Raw genomic sequence first — 13,970 nt, forward strand, 5'->3', positions numbered from 1 at the left:
AAATTGTTCGCACAAAAGTAAAGAATTTTTGGATAAATCATTTTTTCACTTCTTTTTGGTTTTTTTTTTCAACTTGAAAGAGCTTCCAGCACCACTCTTTTCAGGTAGAGAAAAAATAATAAATGGAGAATCATTTTCTCACCTCACCCCAGATAACAAACTTCGAAGGACGAGAAACAATTGCAAAATGAGGTCACCGGGCTTTCTTCTAATACGTAGATCAGTACAGATTGAAATGGAAATCCATAATCAATTGAATCACTCATTGCTTACCAATTACCTGGGTCCTCTACCTATATGTTGAACTCGATTCTATCGAGTGTCGGAAAATTACTAACAAAATTACTCCTGTGCATTCACGATGTACCTAATCTCCATTGCCCAATCGATTGGTTGTAAAATATTATACTCGTACCTAATACTCACGATTGAAATCTACAGACAAACATTTTCGAACATTGCTAAATAAACAAAAAGAAGCATAGCATCCTATGTAGTACGTACCTACTTTTGTAGGTAAAATGATTCAGAATGCGCAGCTGTTGTTGATTTTAAATTAGTTGTTTGTTTCGGTGTAACTCTTATAAGTTGTTATAGAGTTGGAAATTAACTTTGTAGCACTTGTCGTCGTTAAGAATTGACCACTGAATTATTACAAGCTGAAATTTCTGTGCTGATTACCGGCAGCGCAGCAGAGTTACTTTGTGTATAGTAATTGCATTTTACTCCTTCGTATCTGTAAGCTTAAATATCTTCTATGTTTACCAACTAAAGTAGTTTCGACTAAGTATAAATCTATTTGATGAGATTTCCTGGATGAAAAATCATCGCATCAAGGCCCATTGAATTCACATTTTGCAGGCTTGAAATACCTATAAAAGCTTAGGTGTAACGGTGTAAAGCATATCTATGAATGAAACAAAGTTTTAAAGACCTGAAACACGCAACTTCTTTGTAACGTGCAATTAAACGCGAGTTCATTGTATTTAAAAGAGTAGATTAACGAAATATTATTTAATTAAGGCGAGTTTTTCTGTTTTCTTCAACTAGGTTCGGTTTTTTTTTTTAAATTCCTAGGTAATACGTAGTCTGTATTTTTTCTTTTTCCAGAATTTTGGTGGAAATTTGATACGAGGCCTTACAATGAGGGGTTTTCATCAATTAAGAAACGCGGACTTTGTGTAGGTAAGAAATTTTTGGATCAAATATTTTTTAAATACCTATGTATACCATTTTGAGCTGGTAACTTGCTGATGAGAAGTGTGGAACTCGGAAGTTGTGCTTGATTTTTATTAAAATTTATCCTATGGTTTGGGAAAGGTTCGATTCAATTTGCCAAAAGAGTTGGCTGTTGGCGGGAAAAACTACACAAATATCGTCTAGGTAAATAAATTTTTATATACGTAGGCTTATGTATGCTTGGTACCTACCTACCTACCTACCTACTTACCGAATATCGGTACCCTATGGCCTACCTGGTATCTCTCGCTCTCCAAATTTTTGTTTTCGTTCTTTCTACAAACATTTTTCAAGTAAGTACTCGAATGTCTTGTTATTATTATGGCGAATTTCATTGATAAGCTACCTATGCACAGAAAGTTGATTAGGACCTACTTATAGTGAAGGTATTTTTGTGTTCAGATAACCGTGGACTGCCAATCCGATATTCGCATTATTTTTGTCGGCGACCAATACATTCTTATCATACCTACCTGCTTACGAAGGTACAGGTACCTACCTTACCTACTTACCTGTCTCAATACCTATCGTCTTTTGCTCGCTGACATTGAGTTAATCATTTTTTTAACGTGTGTTAACATGACGCAGGTGTTCAATATCCACGTCAGTCGCGATTCCTAAATTCGACTTATTGAAAAGAAAAATCAAATGTTTACATATATAGGCTAAGCACGATGGTGACCTGGCGAACACCGATTGGAAAAATTGGATACATTTTTTATTGTAAAAATTTTTCCTGAGCGATTTGTGTTGAAAATACATATTTTGAAAATTTTCCTTTGATGATCTTGTTTACTTACATAGAATGATAGTGCCCCTCCCAACTTGAAATTCAGCAATAATTTTTTTCATAAATAGCTTTTAAAAAAATTGAAGGTTGGGATCAAACACCATATGCCAATGCTAAATTTCAGTTTTCTTGAAATTTTGGCAATTTTTGAAAATTTTAATTTGGCTCATGAACAGTTTTAAAATTTTATCCAGTTTAGGTTGAAAGTTGATGTTTAAATTTACATACTGTTTTCGATCTTTCAATCCGATTGACGGCAGTTTTGAGCCGTCCTACAGCCTCCAGTGAATTTCTGAATTTCTGGTTTTGGAAAAATATCTTCAAAAAGACCCAAATAAAATTTTAGTCAGCTCTACAAACATAGATAAAAATTGTACTTATTCCTTCTATAGTTTTAGGAACAATTTTTCAAAATCTGTTCCTATTGAGCATGCTTTTACGCGGATTTTACCAGATTCAGAATCCACAAGAATCTGCTGGGGCTGTGGTAGTAACTTTTGAAAATGGATTTTGGACTTTACTTGAACAAAGAAGGCTTTCAAGGTTTTGAAAGTTAGAGGTTTGACTCAAAAAGTGTTAGAAAAAATAGATTCTAAAATTGTCCAAAAAACAGATTTTCGAGAATCCAAAATAAAAATTTTTTAAAAACAATCAACAAAAATGTTTCTATTTCAGGAAATTAGTGCCAACGTGAATTGAAGGAGCAGTGGTCCCAAATGCATTTGGGTCGTCATCAAAGGTGTTTTATATATGCAAATGACCAAATCTTTTTTTTTGCTGCAAATGAATGAATATTTTTTCAACCATGCTTACCCCTTAAATTTCCAAACGATGTCTTCGTGTGATGTTTTTTCTCATTTCGAATTTGTCGATTCCTCTGCTATTCACTATTCAGCGTAAGGTCATTGAATGGTCGTGCGAAAGCAAAAATTGTTATCGAAACAGAGAAACTTTACCTCGAATGAGCATGACATTATTTCTGTGATAAGAATGGTTGGGCAAACATGCCTACATGAGTTTAGAAAGTGTTGCATAGTTTCTGAGTGAAAAGCATCACTTGGAACGTCATATTGATTATCTAGAATTTTCTCTTTCTGACACATAAAAAAACAAAATTCCAGATCCGAATGCAATTTTTCGTTTTCTTATGAAATTAAGTAAATTAATAAGAAATATAGAAGCTACCCGCGCTCCAATTAAAATCCTGAAGAAAAAAATTGCAGAGAAAATTATAGCGATAGTAAAGGGGTAGGAGAAGGGTGAAGAATCTGAAAAAAAAATGAAAATCAATCATAAAAACACGCTCGACTATTCATCGTAGTGAACCGAAGCTGGGGTAAAGTTAAACTTTTCGCACGATGCAATTTCGTGTGCGAACTGCGAACTGCTTTATCGATAGAAAATTCATTAAAACGTAATCGACTTTTCGGTATGTGGAAAAGTCATAATTAAATTTCAACGCTAGTTTAGCGCTGCTCGCAGGTTACATTAATACGACAAACTTTTCATCCCTTTGGCCTATTAACAGAGCAACGTGTACAACATATGCGAGTATGTATACAATATACGACGAGTACATCTGTCACACACGTACGCAGAAAATCAATTTCCTAAAGAAAACAACACGTATAAATGTTTACATCATTTCCACAAACACAAGTTCATTAACCACAAATCACATTTGATGAGGATACATTTTCTTTTAAACGGTAAAACATATGGCTCGATTAATTAAACGTTTTGGTACAGGCATTTTAAAGCGTTAATTACGTATAATTTTTTCACCATATAGCCAAAAGTTGCTATCTTCTGATCGATTCGATTGCGCTATGTGGGTATAGGTAATTTTGAGATGTAATGTAGAGTGCTAAAACTAACAGTAAACGAAGGAATTTTCCTGGAAAAAAGGTTGAAATTATGGTAACACTGTATTCGGTCTCATTCTTGTTTCTCGTCGTCGGTTATGATTTTTGTTTTAATTTAGCTTCTTTCTCTCTCACTCGCTCCCTCTCGTGCTGGGGTATTTTTCACATAATAAGGAGAAATGAAAAAATATACACATAAGAATCCATACAATAGTCAGGGAGGTTGTTAACAATTCCCCCTTTTTTTTTTCAATGATCCGGCGTCGTTTCGCCTTTCGCCCAAATCTGGGCAGGAAAAAGTGTCGATACGTGGAACCGTAGGCGCTGGCTTTCTCGCAAACGTGCCCGAGAACTTTCCACCAATACACTCGCACCAAAGTATCCATTCTTGGCTAAGTGTGCGAAAATTACGACTACGAGCAAGAATAGCGAACGGAATCGGGCATGGAGAAGAGAGAGAGAGTTGGGAAAAAGGACGACAACGACAACGAGGGCAATATTATCGACTGAAGGATAACCTCTGTACTCTCTCAACTTGGATTAAACGTTCTCGCTTCCCGTTTATTGATTGAAATGTAGGCACTTTTTATCGCCCTTCCCTTTGGGGGCCATTTACGCGTACAGGTTTACACATAACCGCACATCCACACGAACGGCCATTCTCATGTACTGGATATAAGGAAATTGTGTCCGCGTCCATCGCATCGTTTCGATGCGTTTATGAACCCAACGACGCCACTCACCCTCCACCTTAATACCTTACGTAATCTTCGCCAGCCTTTTGTTTCCCGTTTTACGCTATTCTTTTCTTTTGTTGAAAAAAAAAATGCCACGTACTACCATACCAAGTACTGAAGTACGTAATTACTTACATAACCGCCTAATCTACCTAAACCTATACTCATAATTATGTGTGTCGACTCCCTCGATATATGGTCCGATTTCACCTTCCAGGTCAAAATTATGTACTTCCCATATGCTTAAGTTTATCTTACCAAAAGGCGTTTAAAAGCTGCAACTTGCGAGTATTTTAAATTTCATTCAACTGTTGGTTAAACTTAAACAAATTAAATTCTTCAGATTTAATGTATTTCAATTTAAAGGTGCCTGGCGTCTGTTTTATTCAAAACGTTCCGCGGAATAATTTTTCATTCAACTTTTACCAACCTCGAAATTCCATTTTCCAACTTCTTATCTACTGCGTTTCCTACCCTTATAAACTTTCGAGGAAGGGGAAAAAATGTCAATTATAAAATTTTCCCGCCAATTAACGTCTGAACCAGAAACAATATAAAGGATTTTTGGATACGTTAATTTGCATAATGTTAAAGAGCTGCAATAAAAGTTCCAAAAACAAAGGCCTTTTCGTAACTTTACGCTTAAATTCGACTACTTTGCATATGTTAATAATTCACTGATGTAATTAAGATTCTTTTTTTCCCTATAACTGCCCCCAAGTTTTTCTTCGAAAATAATTTATCTTGTTGAGATGACAAGTTTTCGACTTTTTGAATTTTTCTCGGCGTAATTAAAATTTCAATTTTATCTAATTTACTAGTTCGAAGTTTACGAAAAAGTTGAACTTATTTAGCGACAGTTTTTATTAAAAAGAAAAAACGAAGCGACAATTTTTTCATTGATTTTACTCGTATTTTATGGCAGGGCTGTAGATGCAATTTTGACCATTGTTTCTTTTCATGTTGGAGAAGTTCAAGGATTTTGAATCAGTATGTTCTTACGTTAGTTCAGTTAATTTTTCGAGCCTTTGTTGACTTCTAAATAAAGTAACAGACAGAAAATTTTACCCAAGAAAGACTAGAGCATGAAATGATGAAGACAGGGGCTCCCAAAAAAGAAAAAGATCAAGTTTTTATGATTTGATTTTTCGTTCTCTGAACTTGAATAATTGCTCAATGTTCTTACATCAAGTTGGATGTTGAATTGATACATGATTTTTAAAAAAACACTCATGCTCGCACTGAAGTTTAAATCTCACAGAATAATTAGAAAATTTTAAACATCATCTGAACTAATCCATTTGAGAAGGGAATCTCACAAAGTGCCAGACGCTAATCGAGACGACACGTTCTCAACATAATGAACTCGAAGAGTTAACCGGAACCTCAAATTTAGTTTTTCTACAAAATTGCCTATTTTAAAAATCTAAGAGGAAATGTTCAATTTTGGAGTATTGCTGGGTTTAAAGGGTGAATCGGCACCTTGTTCAGATTTCAAAACAAACCCATAGTAATATACTTAATCTTTAATCTTAATAGCCTATGAGAAGGTCCCTGCTGAAACTTTTGACTTGGGTTCAATTTCCTCATCCGCTCAAATAACTCAAAAACTGATTTTTCTCTAAAAATTAGATAATATTTTTTGCAATTTTCAACCAGACTTTCTTGAATTTGGAAAAATGAAAAATATTGCACCCTCTCAAGGGTCATCCCCAATTGTATGTGATGTGAAAGGTTTCAAAACCTTACCCTTCTAGAGTTTCTATTGCCATTGTTGCTCCATTTTTGCTCGAATTCGTTTATTTTACTCATTTTTATGGTCGTATGTAGATTTTTCGTAATAAAAAAAAAAAATGAATTTTTGGGAAATTTTTGAAAACGGTGGAAGTGGACCATTGGTACTGATTTCTTCTGATTTCTTACAAAAAGATAGACATTATGATATTAAAAATCTGAAATTTAATTTTTTTGGCTCGACCCTAATTTCCTCTTTTACTCCATTGCGGTAACATTTCAGTCGAGTTGGAGCCTCACATTGGCACCTGAAAATTTAGAACCCTCTCATCATTTCGATTATTATGAGTCGATTGGGAAAGCTGAATCGCAAATCAGAAGTGACGGGATTAAAAGGCGTAGGTATTTTTTTACAAATTAAAAATGTCATTGCTAACAAAATTTCCAAAGTTATCCATTTCTGCACAGAAAATTATTAAAAACTTTTCCTATCTTCCAAAAGTCAACCCATTCTTCCAAGGCTCCAAATCGATTCCAACAAGCGCGTTACATCGATCTGGAGCCATCCAGCAAAAGTTGAAATTTTTGCGGAGTACTTGAACTTTAAATTTGTGATTCATCTCCCCCCTCCCCCGGGGGTTCTTTAATCGACTTAAAAATCTAATCTTATGAGCTGGCAAAGTTAATTATATGTAACACCTTATGGAATGACAGGAGGTTCAAGGTGAACTCACTAGTACGTAATGAAGTGGTAGCAATCGATGAGTAGGGGGAGGGAGAGGTTTGACTTCACAACCAATTTTTTAAAAAAATGTTCATCATTTTCTAAAATTCTCTAAAAATTGATTTCAAGAGTTTAAAATTTAGTTCCGAAGTTTGCCTCACATGCTCTTTCTATGAGCCAAATTTTTTCTCAATTGAGATTGACGAGTTGTTGAGAATTCTAGTTAGAAAACCGTGCTTGGATCTCAGCTCAAAATTCAATTTAATATGGTTGTTTAATTTTCCGAAAACAAGAAGTGAGTACAATATGGGGAAACAATTCAATGAGCAGATAATTTTATACCTACTTGGTTTTTTTATATTGTTCTTCAAGTTTCTGAAGTACCTAGGTAAAATTTTCATTTTTTGTAAGAATAAAAGAGAAAATGATGTAGCTAAAGCAATAAAAATAAAAGCGAAGAAATATTTCCAAAATGAATGATAGAATTGCAAAAAAAAAAAGTTACCTGACTCAGCTATTCGAAAACATGTAGGTACGGATTTTTCTAATCACTCGGAAAAAAGCTGACGATGAATTAGCACTACCCCCTTCTCACTGCTTCATTATACTACTCTTATTGCTACTGGTATAGAGTGAAAATTCGTTTTGCACTCATCTGAAATGGATATTAGCTTGCAAAAAATAAAACTAGAAAATTGTTCAGGAGGTGCTAGGAAGCCTACTCTTCCCACCACAGTAAGTTCTTTTCTCAACTAGGTAATAATGATTTGAAATACATCTTGTACCTACTAGCTGTTTATTTCAATTTTCAACCGAGATCAACATCTAAATAAGTTAATCTTCATTTTATAGGTTAAATCTTACATTTCAGGTGTATGTACATTGTACAAACGGGATTGAGAGGATGGGAATAGAGAAAGAAAAATCAAAACGAGAATTCAACTTTGCTTCTTATACTCGTACTTACATTTACGTAGGTATAATCGAATAAATCCTAAACCTAATCGTAATTTACGTGGTATAAATAACCTCGCAATGAATTACATCAGGGAGGAGGTGAAAGAGACCAAATAAATATTGGGGCGCCAAACAGGAAACATAAATATTTAACCCCGTCATCGGGGTACATATCTTTAAACGACGGTGAATAAAATAAGGGCGGTGTTTTTCGTATTGTTTTTCGAAGATTCATCGACCCAGATACTATGGCAAAAGTTTATTCAAAGTAAAATTTTTTCAAAGGTCAAATACTGCGCGAGTAACAGGTGTTCGAATCGAGTTTTCATATCTTGGCTGCGAAAGGTGCACTGCGTGAATTGTAAATTACCTCAGAAATGTAGGTAGATTAGTTTAATTAAAATCAAAATAGTGTTTATTATTACGTCTGGGTAAATATTCGAGTTTATTTTTCAGTCGTTTATCGCACCTTTAGCAAATATTAAACGCGTTGGGATAGTGGGTAGGCCTTTAGACGAAATCAGCGAGTGTGCGTGCCATAAACTGGGATCAAATTTTCTTCCTCGATTCAACTTGATAAGGTGTGTGCAAGTAGTAGATGTTTGAGAGGAAATACATATGTAAGAAATTTATGTGTCGTATGTACGTACTATGTAGGTACAGAGGTATCTACGTATGTCTTCGAGTATGTAGAGGTATTAGGTAAGTAGATTGGTGGTTATTTTGAAGATACGTAATGTAAGTACTTAGGTATTTTTAAATTACACAAATATACATTTGTTTATCGAAGACTAAACTCGCCTGGTAGCGTATTTTTCCAGTAATCGTACTAATCAGTAAACTACAAGTACATACAAAAATGGCAACATTGCGGAATGTGTTTTTGTTTATTTTTACACGTCAATTGAACGAAGGTAACACGTATGAATTGTATGAGTAGTAGGCAAGGTACTATGCATGTAATGTACTACAAGTATGTATGCATGCGTTTGTCTTACGTGTAAAATGTCTGTCCACTCCTAGTCCTATACTATGTCTCGTTATGCTTGAACGACTCGACGCTGAGTTGATGTTCGTAGTACGTGTCACCATCGTAAGGTTTAAGTTTGACACCCGATGCACTGACCTTACTGTTTCGGTATTCTTCCACAAAACACGTTCATTTATTACGTAATGTCTACCAACGTCAGTGCCTTCGGTAGCGATTTAACGGTGAACCGAATAATAACATTTGTTCGACTACCAGAAATGTACACGTACATAGATATGCCATACACCGCATACACGTACCCATTAGTGGGTGGATCGATGGATTTTTTTGACAAAAATATCCCAAAATTTATGAAGTTTTATAGTGATAAGAAAATTTTATTGTCGAATGGCCGGCAAATAGACTTCGGGATTCCCTATTTGAGCTCTCTATCTCTTTCAGTGTAATGAGGAAAATGTATGAAAAATTCCTATGACTATAATAGGCACTGGGATCGGCGTCACTCTAATCTGATGATTTGCTCATCTGTCGACATCAAGAATAATAACTACACAAACGCAGGATAGTGTCTCAATGAAGAAATAAATTCATGGAGAATTTGCAGAAGAAATTAAGATGATGTGGGTAAATTTTCAAACTTTTCAGTGCAAGGGAAAAAACTTGTGAAATCAAAATGAAGTAGTGTTGAGGTGATTCCATTTCAACTTTACTTGAAAAAAAATTCAATTTCATACCTACTTGGAGAATTTTGGGAGGTGGACGAAAACAACGATGCTTTTTTTCACTTATGGGGGTGAAAGAGGATGTTATAAAAAATTTCTCCAAGTCGAAAATTGATTTTTTTCAAGATTTTAACAGGATCCTTCTTTTTCTGTTTAGGCTGCTGAAATGTTTTTTGAAGCTGTCTTATGGGTATACCCGTGTTCTAGTGAAAAAACTGTGCCAAATTCGTACCCCTCCTTCCTCGCTGGTGTGGGGGGGGGAGAGGTATGGCGGATACTGAAACATTATTACGTGACGCGAATTCTCCTAATCAGAGTGAACAGATTTTGTCCATAGAAATGATCAAAGAAATGCATTTTTCTGACGTTTATTTTGAAAAATGAAAAAAAAATCGAGAAAATTTCTAAGCCATATTTGAAACGAAATAAATGTTCTTCAAGTTTGAAGGTAATATAAATCTTGACATCCTAACCATTTTGTCTCCTTCTTGTTTAAAATACTTAATATGGAAAAACATTCCAAATTTTACAGTTGTTCAACACGCTAGCACACGAGTTCTGCGTCGAATTACAAGACTAACTTATAACTTAACGATCTCCCTGAGTACTTATAATTTCTCGAAGCATTTTTTCCCACCAGTTACACGCCCAATAATTAAAAATCAAACAAACTTGAAACGAAAAATGAACAAGTTTTAATACTTGAAACAAAAGTCGATCTTTTATCCAGTTATTTTCGTATATTTTAGTGTGAAAGGACAGAATTGTAAGCGTGTTTTTACGATAGGTATTCAGACTCACCAATAACATTTGAACATCAAAAGTCACCATTGTAAAAAATGACCTTTTTTGGAGCTTTAAAACAACGAGGAGACAGGGTAGTAACTGCCCCTAGTTTATTACATAGGTGGGCATAATATATCAGTGCAGATCGTTGGAAAAGAAGTACACGAAGGCTACGTGAGTTTTAGATGAGAATAAAAATTAAACTCGGTTGAAATTCGAGACGCGTGTGATTTTTTGGGGTAAATTTTTACAACTCGATTGTGAAGTTTATGGGTTAACGATTTATCAAAAAGTTTTTCTAGGTCGGGACGCATTACGTGTTCAGTGGGTTGTTACGTGTTTAAAAACTCGACGAGAAGATATCATACTCGTACTGTACGTCTACGTAGACGCGCTTACGTAGTTAGAAGTACATCAAGTTCATCGATATAGGAAGGATGGAAAATCCTAATTATAAAGTGTCAACAACACTCAGCCTAATTTTCAGTGCATAGGACTAAGTTTGGAAACAAAATGTTTTGACCGTTGAAAGGTTAACATATGAAAATGATATTTCTTTCCCAACTACGTCGTCGACTCGTCATTTGAATTGTAGATTGGTAAAGACGAGAAAGACAAACGACTCTAAACCGCCACTTGTTGATCGTAATTGTCTGAAAACGTTGCTTTAATATTTTTACCATAATTTCCGACTCGTCGTATTAGGTGCGATGATTTTCATGTGTAGTATAATATAGGTACAGGTAGGTACTTTGGACTACGACGGCGACAATGGTGGCGTCTTCGTGTAATAGCTCGTACGGTATATTTATTTTTCCTCCATTTTTTTCATTTTATTTTTTATTTAGTCATTTTTTTAACGCCAAAGAAATGAAAAAGAGAAAGAATCTTACATTGTATTGTCACGCGTATCATATGTCGCGTAATAAATGAACGACTTGCATTAATCGTACAACGACGAGCGATAAAATACACGTAATTTGTTATCGCAGCCACCGTTTGGCAACGTTGCGCGAGAAAACGCAAGGACGCCTGTCATCAACCAGTTGAAAGATATCCTCCCGATACAGATACTGGTGCATATCGATAGCAAATTTTGCAGTGTTGCTACGATAGAAAATATTTTTTCTTATCGAACTTTTAAACAGAAAGTTTCTGAGGTATAGGTAAGGTATTCTTAGTATTCCAACACATGAATAGTGTTTTGTTTTTGCACAATTTTTCACTTCTCTTCCACTGGTCCTGTAGGCCTCTATACGGTACCTACTTACTTGAAATGAAATAGAACTGTCGAAGTATGTTCAATATCAATTCTAAAGTACAATGTCGTACAAAAGAGGTTGTACACACCTTTACCTATCTATCCGTCGTTAAAAACGAAAAACAGATTCACAAATTGATTTCTCCCGATAAAATTTTCTAAAGAATTTGTTAGGCAGTACGCTGAGTAAAATTCTATTTGAAAAATTTTGCAAGGGATATTATAACTTGAAGTGAAGATGAAAAATTTCAAAACTTTCTATCTGAGTGTATACTGTATAACAAAAGTTTTATCAATATATTACGTCATCATTCTCAATACCAATGAACAACTGCGCGTCATTATTTTCAGTCATTATTATTGATAAAAAAAAATCAGGTCGAAGTCGCGCGTATAGTTTTACAGGTGAAACAGTATGTTTACGTAGGTCTAGGTATGTGCTATTGTCTATTTATCTGAACAGCTTATGTTGGTTAAGTTCACGTTCATTTTCATTTCATGAACTTGAACTTGCGCGAACTTCCCAAATTTTGATGAACTTCATTCGCGATCTGAATGCAAAGCAGCGAAGGGCGAATACCATTCGTAATTGAAAGAAAAGCCGTGAATCGGTGAATATCTTGTTGGGATGAACTTCATCCTTTGATTACGGTAGGTTCGATATACATGCACACCACATAGGTAGAGGTACTTGTACGATAGATAGACTTGGACTTTTAGAACTGAGAATAACTAAGACTGCATTCCTGTGCATTCGTTTTTTGATCATCTTAGTTTTGATTTTCCTTTTTCGTTTGCTCAATTTTTGATCCTTTCCAAGTCAGTTGTTGATGGGCAGCTCACCTCTTCTTAAAACCCGAAAGGCATGAAAAACCAAAAATCGTTAAACTATTGAACACGCCTTGTTGAATTGAACAGATTTTAGGCTGTTTTTGTTTGTTTGTCTGATTGTTTTTAGTGGAAATTTCAACATTCAATAATCTACATAGATGCACCATCAGGCCAGAACGGGTAAAAACGATTCGGAACCATTTTCAATCAATTTGGTGAGGGTGGCGAAAAATAGGGTACATACCAAATTTCAGCTGTCTTGATCAAGCTGATAAAATTTTTGCACGCTCTTTCGATTTAGCTTTAATTAATTTCTGCGCCTTTTGGAGAAATTCTGTGAAATTTGAAAATCACGCTAAAAGCTCCAAAATTGCTGAAAATAGTGAGATTCGGGTTGGAGAAGGGATCGATATTACGAGTAGTTGCAGGATTGATTTTCATCATTTTTATCGAAAAACATAAATTTAAAAAAAGAATATGGAAAGTCGCCATTTTTAGATTTTTAAAAATTCGCCAAGAATCGAAAAATAAATTTAAGGAACTAAGATTTTGGTTAGGTACTTATGGAGGTTTCGGACCGCGCGCTCTTTCCAAAAATTGAAAGTAAAAACATCGACTAGTTTCCTTGTTAGTGTTTTAAACCTCGTACCTGTGATGTCCAACCATTTGTTTTACACTTGAAAGAAAAATTTTTACCGCACATATTCTTATTTCCCCTTTATTATTTATTTTTATATGTAATCTTAAAAAACCAGAAAGAGATGAAAAAAATGGCCAGGTTTTAATTGACGTAATTGACCAATTTAAAAACAAGTTTTGCCCAAGTATTTCTTTTCCAACAACTCTTGCATTTCATGTTGGATACTTCACTCTGTTTGTAATAAATGCACCCCACTTACATTTGGAAAAAATCTCCCAATAAAACATTGCGATTCTTCGCGAATTTCCATCTAAATCGAATAGTTAGTAATAAAACTAGATCTACTCGACATTAATACCTACTTGTTGCTTAGCACCGAAAATTGATATCATAAGCAATAAAACTCAAAAAGACTGGTAGAGCATTTTATAAACATACCAGAACACTCTTTCCTTATGTGTAAAATAAAAGGCAACCGGGGTGTGGTAGCTGGTGGAAATTTCATTTATTCGTATCGTATTGTCCCATAACATCGCCGCGCGTGTATTCCAATAAAACACGATAAACGAATAATTTGAATGAAGCATCTGTGCGTGGTGTTATATGATTCTACCTACTTGCATGAAACACATTGCGTATTCTATTCGTATGGAAAATTGATGTCTTTGCGCTTTTGCGGATTTTTTTCCCTTA

General features: G+C 34.8%; 1 protein-coding gene across 3 annotated transcripts in view; it reads left to right on the plus strand.

Annotated features, from left to right (window-relative positions):
- Positions 1–13,970, plus strand: part of LOC135832466 (uncharacterized) — a 57,122-nt gene that overhangs the window by 6,467 nt on the left and 36,685 nt on the right. The window contains exon 2 of one of the 3 annotated variants that reach the window (XM_065345727.1): positions 1,111–1,185. The exons of 1 other annotated variant lie outside the window; for it this stretch is intronic. The gene's annotated coding sequence lies outside the window, so the exon portion shown is untranslated. The remainder of the gene's footprint in view (positions 1–1,110; positions 1,186–13,970) is intronic. One more of the 3 variants, XM_065345728.1, reaches the window with a different exon arrangement.

Source organism: Planococcus citri, chromosome 1 (genome assembly GCF_950023065.1).
Source record: "Planococcus citri chromosome 1, ihPlaCitr1.1, whole genome shotgun sequence".
NCBI classification, from domain to species: domain Eukaryota; kingdom Metazoa; phylum Arthropoda; class Insecta; order Hemiptera; family Pseudococcidae; genus Planococcus; species Planococcus citri.